Here is a 14,759-nt window from a genome sequence, read left to right as displayed (position 1 = left end):
CATTGACTCCACTGTATTTCCTAAGCAAAGGGAAATGATGACGTCATCAGTGTCACATCCCATCTGTATATACTGTTCCGTGCTCCTCCCCGACCCCCTGGTCACGGTGTACCTCCGAGCCCCAAGAGGAGTCACGGCAGAAAAATGTGTTATTCTGTATGTCAAAGATCAATGGAGAAGCCACCCCAATTGTTACTCACAAACAAATATTGTATTAAGATCACACAAGAATAACAGTACAACAATAATAGTAATCAAAAGTACAATCAATATGTCCTATGATGGTACCATCAGTTTCGTAATATGTAACTCACTGTGCTCCAAGTGAGCGGAAAGAAGAAGATTCCCAATGTCTCTATTTCCCGGCTTCAAGCCAAAGTGGATGCGCTCCAGCGATCGTCAGATCAATGTCGAAGAGACCAGAATCCTGTTCGGATGGCAAGAACAGTCCCGCTGCCAAAGCGGGGCAAAGGCACCCTCAAGGCAACTGGGAAATCCAAAGGCGCCCTCCAGGCGACTGAGAGATCACACCCTCGGGTATGGACGTTCCACAGCTCACAGTCGACGACACGCAGACTTTCCACTCAAAAGCCACGTCACACACACACACCCCAGATCGATGTCTGAATGCGGTGAAAATGTTCGAAGTGAGATGAAACCTTGAGCGAAGCGCAAGTCCTGCGCTAGTCAAAATGGCCGATGGCCCAGTCTCGTGGCGTAATGGCGCTTCGATGATTCTCTTCGGAATCCACCGCCAAAAATCTGACATGCAGGTTGATCGGTCGCAGCGATGACAACTCTGTCGCAGGAATCCCTTTCCCGGGAAACCCGAAAGTTCGCTAGTGACTCCCGTTCGACAACGTTCGCTTCAGAACTCGGGGCAGCTCGGCTTTCTTGTCGAACTCACTCACCCTGCCTTCTTTCTCCCCTCTTCTTCCTCTTCGTCGTCCGGTTCCCGATCCGGTTTCCTGTTTCTTTGAACATTAACTCTTCCTTTTGAAAACGGTTCATGAACAATAAACCTTTTGAAAACAATAATAGTACATGGAATCAGAAATATTTACAGTGGATGAAAACCACCACAACGGAAGTGACGAATCCGTAACACTTCCCCCCCTCAAGAAATAAAGTTTGAACATAGTGAAAACTTTCTTTGCAGGCAAAAACTCTTTTAACAAACAAAAGTAAAACTCACATCCAAATCATCAATTCACATGAGCAACAATAATTAATATTTCCCAAAAATAAAGCAACAAAACTTCCAAACAACCTACAGAAATTTCCAAAGTTAGTTCACTCTGGACAAAGTATCAGCAACGACATTGTCCCTGCCCGTTACATGCTCAATTTCCAAGTTGAACTCCTGCAAAGCCAAACTCTATCTCATCAACCTCTGGTTTTTATTTCTCATTTTTTGAATGAAGGTTAAGGGTTGTGATCAAAAATCCAAAGCAAACCAAATCTATAGCACTTTTTGAAGGATGCCGAGCTGAGAGCCAGGTTTCATGGTGGTTGGGTGGTGAGGCCTGGAAGTATTCATGACATGGACGCCTTTAGGAACGTGGAGTTCACGGTTAATCCATGTAGGAATCTTGGCTCGGCTGCTCCGCAGCATTCAGTGCTTCGAACTCTTCCTAACTTTCCTAATAATCACGGTGGGAGCGCTTGTCGCTTTATTCACGTGAATAGCGGTCTCCTTCTCGGCCACTACCCTGATAATCATCTCTTCGGGAGCTGCCGTAACTCTGGGAGCCTCCATAGTAATCTCGACTGCGGCTGCCACCAACACTACTACTCCTACCCCGGGAGCCATAGCCACCCCTGAAACTACCTCCACGTTTTCCTCCTCTGTAGCCCCCTCGACGCCCATGGCCTGCATTCTCTACGGTTATGGTCCGACCATCCAAAACCTTGCCATTCAAATCCTTTTCTGCATCTTTGGCGTCCTTTGTGTTTTCAAACGTGACAAAGCCAAACCCTCTCGACTTTTGCGTCTCCCTGTCTTTTATCAGCAACACTTCCAAGAGTGGTCCATATTTGCCGAAGACAGAGTCCAGAACATCTTCCCTTGTGTTGAAGTTCAGTCCACCTACAAAGAGCTTGCCAACATTGCCTCCATCCCTGACTTGTGTGTGCTGACACTTAGTTTCAGGGTACTTGACAAGAAGTGTCTGTGCAAAGCGTGACGTCAGTACCTTCCTCTTCCCTTCAGAGCGCTTCCTACCCAAAGCACGAGTTGCGGCACTGGATGGAAAGATACCCGGAATCTCCTGCTCTAACTGTGCAGTGTTATTTTCCATACTAGGCTTTTCAACAAACATCGGGTTACCAGAAACTTGACCACCGGCCAAATCATTCCCGATAACAAAAGAGATTCCCTCTACAGGTAGAGTGGCTTGTAAACCTACGGTGACCGGTCCTGACACCAAATCAGACTTCAAATGGATGACATGAAGTGGAGCTTTAGCATAGCCACCAACCCCCTGTAAAAGAACACTAACACCAGTTGCCGTCTTCTCTGACAATGGCAAAATGCCTTCAAGCATTAAGGATTGATGTGCTCCTGTGTCCCTCAATACCCTAACAGGTCTCTGCTTAGTCAAGTCTCCATCCAGTGACACAAACCCCTCTGAAATAAAAGGTTTGTAACCCTCTTGAACAAGGTCGTTCTGTGATGCCGTAACTTTGGCATGGGAACCTTCACAAGGCACTGTCCTCCAAGGACGATTTCTCGCATTTGCCAATGCATTCGGAGTTGTACTAGTCTGACTCCGCTCCTGATTTTTCCTTTTCAGGGCGTAACATTGGGTCATCAAATGCCCAGGTTTCTTGCAAAAAGCGCAAGTAGGCCCGGGGGGGAAAAAACTCGTGGTCTGCCTCGGGCCCCCCGGAAGATAAGTCTGTCTTGGAACTGTAGTCTTCTGATCCCTAAAAGTAGCGGTATCAGATTTGTCCCCATAGTCATCTCTAGGCCGCCTCCATGAATATTTGTTCTCCGCACCTGATTTACCATAACTCCCGTGGTTAACTCTAGGCGGGAAGTTAGGTTTGTGGAATCCCATCCTGTGTGTCAAGGCATAGTCATCTGCCACGGTCGCTGCCTCATACAACTCTGGTACCTTCTTTTCCTCCAGATGTACGTTAATGTCTGCGTGGACACACTGTTTGAATTCCTCCACCAAGATCAATTGTCGCAACAGTTTGAAGTCTTTCCCAATCCCCTTAGAATCACACCACCGATCAAACATGGTTTCCTTCATTCTGGCAAACTCCACATGGGTCTCACTCCCCCTCTTCCTGGCATTCCGGAATTTTTGCCGGTAAGCTTCAGGGACCAATTCATAGGCTTTGAGAATGGCTTTCTTCACTTCCTCATAATCTGTACATTTGTCAATCGGTAAAGCCAAAGATATATCTTGAGCTTTACCCACCAGAACACTTTGCACTAACATAGTCCAGGACCCCACAGGCCATTTTAGCATTTGAGCCATTTTCTCAAAGTGTAAAAAAAACTTGGCTACCTTCTTTTCATTGAAGGGTGGAACTAGCCTCACATGCCTACCCACATCCCAGGTGTTCTGACTAGTTGTCGAACTAGCCGGCATGGATACAACTTCTCTCCGTTCTCCCATTAATTCCAGCTCCTTGAGTTTAACTTCCTTCTTATACTCCATGTCGCGTTCCTTTAACTCCTTTAACTCCTTTCATCTGCTCTTTCCTTTGCTCTTCTTTCTTCTTCAGCTCTCCTTTCCTCGGTTCTTCTCTCCTGCCGTTCTCTTTCCTGTTCTACTCTTCTTTCCTCGATTTCTCATTCCTGTTCTACTCTTCTTTCCTCGAGTTCCCTTGCAGCTCTCCTTTCCTCTGCTTTTAACCTTTCCTGGCTCTGCAGTTGCATCTCCATTTTCCGGAGCTCCACATTTTCTTTTTCATCGGGTAACCAATCCAAGGCTACCTCTGTCCATGTTCCTTGTCCCACCAGAGATTCTACCACCAATGTCTGCATCTCTGCTTTCTTCATATTAACTCGGACCTCCAAGTTAAAATGTCTGGCCAATATCAAGAGTTCCGATCTTTTTAATGCTTGGAACTGTGCCTCATTAGGGGACGCCTCAAACTGTTATGTGTCAAACACCATGGTGACTATTAGTTAACACCTGTTAACCTTCACACAAAAAAATTTCCAATTTTTTTGAAACATTTGGGAATGTTCGAAAAATTCCAAATTTGGGAATGTCAGGGAATTCTATCCCGGACAGATGTTATTAGGGAATTTAATCCCGGATGAGGACCCCAATTTCAATTTGGGCCAATTTTGGACGAGTTCCCCAATATCCCGGACGAGCCCCCAATTTCTTTTACGTGCTCCTCCCCGACCCCCTGGTCACGGTGTACATCCGAGCCCCAAGAGGAGTCACGGCAGAAAAATGTGTTATTCTGTATGTCAAAGATCAATGGAGAAGCCACCCCAATTGTTACTCACAAACAAATATTGTATTAAGATCACACAAGAATAACAGTACAACAATAATAGTAATCAAAAGTACAATCAATATGTCCTATGATGGTACCATCAGTTTTGTAATATATAACTCACTGTGCTCCAAGTGAGTGAAACAAGAACATCCCCAATGTCTCTTATTCCCGGCTTCAAGACAAAGTTGTTTCGCTCCAGCGATCGCCAGAACGGGTTCCACGCAAAGTATTGACATGGGCATTGAGGAAGTTAGGAGTGGAGGAATGGTTGATCAGAGTAGTGATGGCAATGCACAAAAGAGCACGCACAGCTGTAAGAACGAAGGACGGGAACAGTGGTGAGTTTGAGGTGAAGGTGGGAGTGCATCAGGGGTCGGTACTAAGTCCACTACTATTTGTAGCTGTGATGGAGGTGCTGGCTCAGAACGTAAAGGAGGGTTTACCATGGGAGTTGTTGTATGCAGATGATCTGGTGTTGATTGCGGAAAGTATGGATGGACTGAAGGAAACGATGAACACGTGGAAGGAATGTATGGAGACAAAAGGTCTGAAGGTGAATATCGGAAAGACGAAGGTGATGGCAAGTGGTAAAGCATGTGGTGAGGTGGAAAGAACTGGGAAGTGGCCCTGTGCTGTGTGTAGGAAGGGTGTCGGAGTGAACTCCATTCAGTGTACAATGTGCGCTGAGTGGGTTCATCAAAAATGTAGTGGTCTGAGAGGGTCATTAACCAGTGTGGCAGCTACATTCAAATGTACGGTGTGCACAGAGGGAGCTGCAGATGGAGGAAACGTTGAGTTGGATCTTGGAGACGGGGTGAAGCTGGAAGGTGTGAAAACATTTAGCTACCTCGGAGACATGCTGAATGGAGAAGGTGGATCAGACTCGGCAACGGTTGCTCGAGTGAGATGTGCATGGAAGAAGTTTCGGGAATTGAGTGGCGTGCTGATGATGAGGGGAGTGTCGTTGAAGCTGAAGGGAAAGGTGTATGCTGCATGTGTGAGAAGTGTTATGATTTATGGGAGCGAGACATGGGTAATGAACGTAGAGCAGCAACGAAGGTTGGAAAGGGTGGAAATGCGAATGGTTCGACAGATGTGCAGAGTATCGTTGAGAGAGAGGAAGACAAATGATGAATTCCGAAAGATGATGGGAATAGAGCCTGTGATTGATGCTGTGAAGAGGAACAGGTTGAGATGGTTTGGTCATGTGTTGAGGAAGGATGAAAGTGACTGGTTGAGAAGAGTGATGGAAATGAATGTAGAAGGAAGTAGAAGACGGGGAAGACCGAGAAAGACTTGGCTAAAGATGGTGGAAGAAGAAATGCGGGCAAGGGGGTTAACAAGGAGAGATGCAGAAAATAGGGCAAAATGGAGAAGATTGTCATGGGGACCGCAAAGCTAACCCCTGCTCTAGCAGGGAAAATGGCCTTTAAAATGCATGTTGTTGTTGTGATCGCCAGAACGATGTCCAATCGAGACCAGAATCCCGTTCGGATGGCAAGAACAGTCCCGCTGCCAAAGCGGGGCAAAGGCGCCCTCAAGGCGACTGGGAAATCCAAAGGCGCCCTCCAGGCGACTGAGAGATCACACCCTCGGGTATCTACGTTCCACAGCTCACAGTCGACGACACGCAGACTTTCCACTCAAAAGCCACGTCACACACACACACCCCAAATGGACGTCTGAATGCGATGAAAATGTTTGAAGCAAGATGAAACCTTGAGCGAAGCGCAAGTCCTGCGCTAGTCAAAATGGCCGATGGCCTGGTCTCGTGGCATAATGGCGCTTCGATGATTCTCTTCAGAATCCACCGCCAAAAACCTGACACGCAGGTTGATCGGTCACAGCGATGACAACTCTGTCGCAGGAATCCCTTTCCCGGGAAACCTGAAAGTTTGCTAGTGACTCCAGTTCGACAATGTTCGCTTCAGAACTCGGAGCAGCTCGGCTTTCTTGTCGAACTCACTCGCCCCGCCTTCTTTCTCCCCTCTTCTTCCTCTTCGTCGTCCGGTTCCCGATCCGATTTCCTGTTTCTTTTAACATTAACTTTTTTACCTTTTGAAAACAGTTCATGAACAATAAACCTTTTGAAAACAATAATAGTACATGGAATCAGAAATATTTACAGTGGATGAAAACCACCACAACGGAAGTGACGAATCCGTAACAATACTGTGTGTGAAGCCTTTTCTTTGATTTCTATACAATTCCACATCCCTTGACCAATCTCCACCAAATGTTGAATACGTGCCACAGACAACCCCCACCTCCGGCCACCCCCCATTACCGCCCCCCCCTACCTACAAGGCAGTTCTCTTTATGTGTGTATATGTGTGTTTGTACTGCTGAAAAACAAGAAACTTACCTCAACCAAGAAAATGAGGTCATTTGGCTCATCATTGCCGTGGTGCACTCTCGGGTCAGTTTTTGCTACAGCTTTGAACATCGATCCTTGTGATGGTTTACTAAATTCTAAATAACCCAATCTTCATCGGGTGACCCAACTGTGAGAAAAGTGCGGAATGTACCAATGTCTCATGGCTATACCAACAATCTCTAGAACATTTATTTTTTAACAGGGGATAACATTTATCTCAGATAACTTTTAACACCAGAAGTGAATATATTAAGTGTTGGGTCTACACCTGGTGCCAGTCGACTCATTGTGGTGAACTCGTAATACCTTCAGTGTAACATGAGACGGGCACTAAAATGCTACCCTTGAAAGGGTTTTCCCAACTCTAATCCATATTACCCTGCAAGCCAAAAAGTTGATGGAGCCCCTATTTAAATGCAGCTTACCGACTTTTGTTTTTGTGATATAGCGGCTCTGTGCTCGAGTCGATAAATCATCGTTGCATTGCCCTCATCCGTGTGGGTTCCCTTCCCATGGCTGCTCAAACTCTCAAAATAAAAGGTTTCAGTTGCTGTTTGTTTCACTGTTAATATTACAGGTTCCCTGCGATGGAGTGGCGATTTGCCCAGGATTGCTTCGGAGCAATGGAAACGTTCACGGCCCTATACCGACCTAAGTACACACAGTCGTGGCCAAAAATATTGGCACCTTTGCACTTTTTTCAAATAACTCACAATTTTCCCTAAAAACAAGTTGAAATTCACAAAAGTATTTAGTCTCCACAATTGTTTATTTCACTGTTAATATTACAAAACCTTTATTTTTGATTCAGAACTCAAGATATCATTTTATGTCAGTAAATAAAAATAAATGGCGTTGACAAAATTATTGACACCCTAGACTTAATATTTGGTAGCACAGACTTTGGACAAAATACACTACTCACAATAGTTAGGGATATTGGCAGGTTCTTCGGTGTGGTTGATTTTGTGTATTAATTATGTTGAAAAAAGTTGTTGGTCCTAATTCTATGGTTATTAATGAGTGTGAAAAAACACAGCATTCTTGATTTCAATACCCTAACCCTAGCCCCTATTAAAAAAAAAAACTCACTCCCACAATATCCCTAACTTATTGTGAGTAGTGTAACTGCAATCAAGCGCTTCCTATAGCCATGAATGAGCTTCCTCCACCTCTCTACTGGCAATTTGGCCCACTCTTCTTGTGCAAACTGCTCCAGTTCTCCCAGATTTGAAGGGTGCCTTCTCTCAACTGCTGTTTTCAGATCTCCCCACAGGTGTTCAATGGGATTTAGATCTGGACTCATTGCTGGCCACTTCAGAACAGTCCAGTGTTTTGTCTTGAACCATTCCTGGGTGCTTTTTGAAGTGTGTTTGGGGTCATTGTCCTGCTGCAAGACCCAGGACCATCGACGGAGACCCAGCTTTCTGACAATGGGTTGAACATTGCGCTCCAAAATGCCTCGGTAATCTCCGGATTTCTTGATGCCATGCACACATTCAAGGCACCCAGTGCCAGAGGTAGCACAGCAACCCCAAAACATCACTCAACCTCCTCCGTCTTTGACTGTAAGGAAGGTGTTATTTTCTTTGAAGGCTTCATTTTATTTTCTGTAAACATAGAGATGATGCGCATTACCAAAAAGCTCTAATTTGGTCTCATCTGTCCACAGGACATTCTCCCAGAAGGATTTTGGCTTGTTCAGGTGTGTTTTGGAAAACTCTAGTCAGGGTTTCTTATGTCTCTCTCTCAGCAGTGGGGTCCTCCATAGAACCCCCTTTCATTGAGGTGGTGATGGATGGTGCAAGTTGAAACTGTCGTACCTTGTGTCTGAAGGTCAGCTTGAATCTGTTTGGCAGTTGATCGAGGTGCGCTCTCCACCATTCAAACAATCCTTCGCTTCAATATTCGATCAAGTTTTCTCTTGTGGCCTTGTACAGGGAGGTTAGCTACAGTGCCATGAGCCTTAAACTTCCTGATAACATTACGTACGGTGGCCACAGGAACATCAACGTCTCTGGAGATGGACTTGTAGCCTTAAGATTGTCCATGCTTGGCTACAATCTTGTGTCTGACCTCCTCAGACAATTCTCTGGATTTCTTTCTTTTTTCCATGCTCGTTGAGGGACAGACTGGCACAAAACAGCAGAATGACTCCTTTTCTCTATTCAAACTGGTTGAATGAGTGATTTTTATATTGCAGGCACCTGCAACTCACCATAGGTGAGTTCAATTCGAAAGTAAAGGAGAATCACCTGCTTGAAATCTAATTATTTCTAACAACTTCTAAAAGGTGCCAATAATACTATCCAGGCCATTTTAGGATTTCTGTGTGGAATAAGCTAAGATTTAGTAATTTTTTCAGATTTTTTTGTTTTGTTGCACTGCAAACTAAAGAAATACATATGTGGATACCAAAATATTTTCAAAATTTCAACAATTTTATGGAAGAAATGGTGTCTTATTTGAAATCTTTTTGTAAAATAATAAAAACTGAAATACAGAAATATCTAATTTACATAAGTATAAAAACCCCTGAGTTAATACTTCATAGAAGTGCCTTTGGCAGCGATTACAGCTTTGAGTCTTGGGTATGTCTGTATCACCATTACACATCTGGATTTGGGGTGTTTCTCCCAATTTTTTCCCTGCATATTTGCTCAATTGCAAGTCTTTGCACAGATTCTCAATGGGATTCAAATCTGGGCTTTGGCTGAGCCATCAAGTACTTTCACGTTCTTGTTCTTAAGCCGTTCCAGTGTTGCTTTGGCTGTATGCTTTATTGAGGTCATTGTCCTGTTGGAGCATAAATCCTCGCCACAGTCTACGGTCTTTTGCACTCTGAAGCAGGTTCTCCTCAAGGATTTGCCTGTATTTGGCTCCATTCACTCTCTATCCTTACAAATCTCCCAGTCCATGCTGCTGAAAACATCCCCATAACATGATGCTGCCATCACCATGCTTCACGGTAGGGATGGTGTTAGATGGGTGACGAACTGTGCTCAGTTTCCACCAGACGTGGCACTTTGCATTTAGGCCAAAGAGTTCAATTTTCATCTCATCAGACCATAGAATATTTTGCCTCATGCTCTGAGTCTTTCACGTGCCTTTTTGCAAACTCCAGGTATGCTCTCATGTGCCTTTTTCTCAGAAGTGGCGTCCGTCTGGCCACTTTCCCATAAAGCCTAGATTTGTGAAGGGCTGTATTCTGACGATGTTTACGTAAGATTTCAATCTAAGCAGTGAACAACCCAAGATTCCTGCAAACTCATCTTGACCCCATCCCATTTCTAGATGGTCACCACAGTGTTGCAGTCAGCCTAGTTCAATCTAGCAGATTTACACTCTACCACCAAATCCGTTTCCAATTGGTTTGGCATGTTTATGAACAACGGATTTTTGTAAACCCACAAGTCTTGGGATTGTTCCAATGCACCGACCTGCAGTGGCCTCATGGTCTGAAAGTGGGAGATCTTTATAACACCCACAAGTGACAGTATGGCAGATAGGTGCAGGAATTGTGCCTTTGATGATACAAGCATGGCATTTTGGCACACCGTCAGAGTATGTCCGAAGAAAGATATTTGGCTATAGGGCCATCGCAGATTTGTCCCTTTTTGAAAAAATGGCCGCCATTGTTGTCACAGGACAAATCTGCGATGGCTGGAAAGCCAAATATCTTCCATAGGGCGTACTCTAACTGTGTGCCAAATCTCGTGCTTGTATCGTCAAAGGTACAATTCTCCCAAATATTTCACCTATCTGCCGCACTAAAAATTGGGCGCCATTTTTATTGGACACATCTGTGATGACTCTAATAGTCAGAATATTTAAATGTGTACCAAATACCATGCTTGTATGATTCAAACAACAGTTTATACAAATTAATATACTGTAGCGGCTACCGCTGGGTTTTCACAATCGCCTTGCACCTATCAAGGACGCGGAGCGATCACCATGCCGGGCTCGTCCAGGACGCCCGGGCAGGCCCGCGCTCAACTTGCCAGGCCTCGGTCGGGACGCCCGGGCATGCCCGGGCATGCCCGGGCAGGCTCGCCCTCAACTTGCCAGGCCGCAGCCAGGACGCTGGGCCACGCCCCCTCTCGCCTTTCCTGGGCAAACGCTCCGGGATAATATGTATATATATTGCTGCCCGATAAACGGGCTTTTCAGAGTGCCTGAGTGTTTGGTTTGATTAAAGCAACTCGGATGAATTCCAGCTTTTTGTCGCGTCCATTCTTCCGATCGACGTGGGAGCCCCAGCTCCTTCATTGGTGACCTACCGACATGGACACGGCAGTCGCCCTTAAACTGCCTACCTTCTGGGAGGCTCACGCGGCGGTTTGGTTCGCACAGGCGGATTCCCTGTTCGCCCTGCGAGGCATCACGGCCGACGACACCCGCTTCCACCATGTGGTAGCAGCGCTCGGTTCGGCCACCGCGGCCCGCGCCCTGAGCCTCCTCGAGAGCCCGCCAGCCGCTGACAAATACGGCGCGATTAAGAAGCTTCTCCTCGACGCTTTCGCCCTCCCATCGGCGGAACGCGCACGGCGCCTGCTCGACCTGCCCGAGCTCGGCGACACGCGCCCTTCCGAGCGAATGGACTACATGCTTTCACTGCTCGGCGAGCACTCTCCGGCATTCCTGTTCCGGGAGCTGTTCCTCTGTCAGCTGCCTAACCCGGTACGCCTCGCCCTGGCAAGCACGACGATCACAGATCCCCGGGCCCTTGCCAGAGAAGCCGACAAGATCTCCGCCGCAGGACAGCGCATCGCAGCGGCGACATGGGACCCACCGCCGTCCGACGCAACACCCATGGCGCCCGAGCACCCGGCACGGTCGCCGACCGAACTGCCGACGCAATTGGCGGCCGCTACACCGAGCCAGCCACCTCCAGCACGACGACCGGGGCCTCCACCTGACCAAGCGTGGTGTTACTATCATGCCAGGTTCGGACAGAAGGCCCGGACATGCCGACCCCCGTGCACCTTCGGCAGGCCGGGAAACGGCTGGGCCGGCGTTCATTACCAGCCATGAGCGCCGGCCACACGGGCAACTTACTGTTCATCACGGATAAAGCGTCCGGATGGCGCTTCCTGTGCGACACCGGCGCCCAACTGAGCGTCATACCCGCCTCTGACCAGGACAGGCAATCCGCGGTTTGCGGCCCCTCCTTGGTTGCGGCCAACGGATCGACCATCCGCACCTTCGGCCCGCGCAACGTCACCCTCTGCTTCGGCGGCCAACGCTTTGCTTGGACGTTTGTAACCGCAAACGTGCCCATGGCTCTGCTAGGCGCCGACTTCCTCTGCGCACACGGACTGCTGGTGGACGTCCAACGGCGTCGTTTAATCAACGCCGAAACCTTCAGCTCCCTGGTATGCACATTGAGCAGCTCCGCGCCGACCGAGCTGGCATGCGCCGTCCCGGCGGCGAACGAGTTTGCTCGCCTGCTCACGGAGTTCCCGGCCCTCACGCGGCCGACGTTTTCGGCCGTCGCAGTACGGCATGGGATCGAGCACCACATACCAACCATGGGCCCGCCGGTCTACGCCAGGGCCCGCCGCCTCGACCCAGCCAAGCTCGCCATGGCGAAGGCCGAATTCGACGCGTTGGAGCACCTCGGCATCGTGCGGCGCTCCGATAGCGCGTGGGCCTCGCCACTGCACATCGTGCCAAAGCCGGGGGGTGGATGGCGCCCGTGTGGCGACTACCGCCGTCTCAATGACGCTACCACCCCCGACAGGTACCCGATCCCACATATCCAAGACTTCTCCGCCCGTCTGGCGGGACGGGTCATTTTTTCGAAAATTGATCTCATACGGGGATATCACCAGGTACCTGTCAGGGCGGCCGACGTCCCTAAAACGGCAGTCATCACGCCGTTCGGCTTATTCGAATTCTTGCGGATGCCGTTTGGTCTCAAGAACGCGGCTCAGGCGTTCCAGCGCTTGATGGACGGCGTGCTGCGTGACCTGCCGTTCCTTTTCGTTTACCTGGACGACATCCTCGTCGCCAGCACGTCCCGGGCCGAGCACCTCCTCCACCTCCGAACACTGTTCGGGCGCCTCAGCGAGCACGGCCTCATCGTCAACCCGGCCAAATGCCACTTCGGCACGACGGCCGTTGATTTTTTGGGCCACCACATCACCAAGAACGGGGCCGTGCCGCTGCCAACCAAGGTCGAGGCCATCACCACGTTCCCGCGTCCCCACACCATAAAGGCCCTGCAGGAATTCCTGGGAATGGTGAATTTTTATCACCGCTTCGTGCCCCGCGCTGCTCAACTCATGCGGCCCCTCTACGAAGCCCTCCGGGGCAAGCTGGCCAAGCACGACATCGCCTGGTCCGCAGCAATGGATGCGGCCTTCCAAAGCTCAAAGCGGGCCCTCGCCGACGCAACACTGCTCGCTCACCCGGTGCTCAACGCTCCCATCGCCCTCACCACGGATGCCTCCGACTACGCGGTGGGCGCCGTACATGAGCAATGGGTGAACGGGGTTTGGCAGCCACTCGCTTTTTTCAGCCGGCAGCTCCGGCCGAACGAGCTCAAATACAGCACGTTTGACCGGGAGCTCCTCGGTCTACACCTGGCCGTCCGCCATTTTCGCCACCTCCTGGAGGGCCGACCTTTCACGGCGTTCGTCGACCACAAGCCGTTGGTTTACGCCATGGCCAAGGTCACGGAGCCGTGGTCAGCCCGCCAACAGCGCCACCTCTCCGCCGTGTCGGAGTTTACCACGGACATCCGGCACGTCGCCGGCAAAAACAACGCCGTGGCCGACTGTCTTTCCCGGGCCAGCGCGAACGCGGTCCACCTGGGCGTGGACTTTGCGCTTATGGCGGCGGACCAAACCACCGACACCACGGTGCAAGCCCTCCGGGCGGCGGACACAGGCCTCCGCCTGGCCGACATCCCCTTCGCGGACACTGTCCTGCTCTGCGACGTCTCCCAAGGCCAGCCTCGCCCCATCGTGCCCGTCACCTGGCAACGCCGCATCTTCGCCTCCCTCCACGGCCTTTCCCACCCGGGCCGGAAAGCTTCCCAGAAGCTGGTGTCGGCGCGATTCGTCTGGCACGGCCTTCATCGGGACGTCCGCGATTGGACCAGCACCTGCACGGCCTGCCAATGGGCCAAGGTCCACCGACACACCCAGGCCCCGCTGGCACCTTTCACCGTGCCCGAACGACGTTTCGACCACGTCAACGTGGATCTGGTGGGCCCCCTCCCCCCGTCACGGGGGTTCACACACCTGCTCACCATGGTGGACAGGACCACCAGGTGGCCGGAGGCCGTTCCCCTCGTCTCCACCACCACCGCCGACGTGGCGCAGGCTTTCATCGCCACCTGGGTCGCCCGCTTCGGCGCACCGGCGGACATTTCGTCAGACCGCGGACCACAGTTCACCTCCGAGCTGTGGGGCACGGTTGCCCGCAACCTGGGGGTCAAGCTCCACCGTACTACGGCCTACCACCCCCAAGCAAACGGGTTGTGCGAGCGATTCCACCGCTCCATGAAGGCCGCGCTCATGGCCGGCCTTCAAGACGGCGGTTGGGCCGACCGGCTGCCGTGGGTCCTTTTGGGCCTCCGCACGGCCCCCAAGGAGGACCTTCAGGCATCCACCGCCGAGCTTGTCTATGGCCAGGCGCTACGCGTCCCGGGCGAATTCGTGCCCGACGCTACCAGTCCCTGGTCCGCAGCTCACCAGCGCTCGGACCTCCAGGAGGCCGCCCGACGGTTTGCCCCCGTGCCAACATCCCACCACGGTGACTCCCAGTCCTACGTCCCCCCAGCACTTCGCACAGCGGAGTATGTTTTTGTGCGTCACGACGCACATCGGGGGCCACTCCGGCCGCCGTACGACGGGCCCTTCCGGGTGCTGCGACGGGACGACAAGTCGTTCGTCAT

Source organism: Myxine glutinosa, chromosome 9 (genome assembly GCF_964187855.1).
Source record: "Myxine glutinosa chromosome 9, kmMyxGlut1.1, whole genome shotgun sequence".
In the NCBI taxonomy this organism is placed as follows: Eukaryota; Metazoa; Chordata; class Myxini; order Myxiniformes; family Myxinidae; genus Myxine; species Myxine glutinosa.
The sequence above is the reverse complement of the archived record's forward strand: the minus strand, read 5'-3'. Positions refer to the sequence as shown.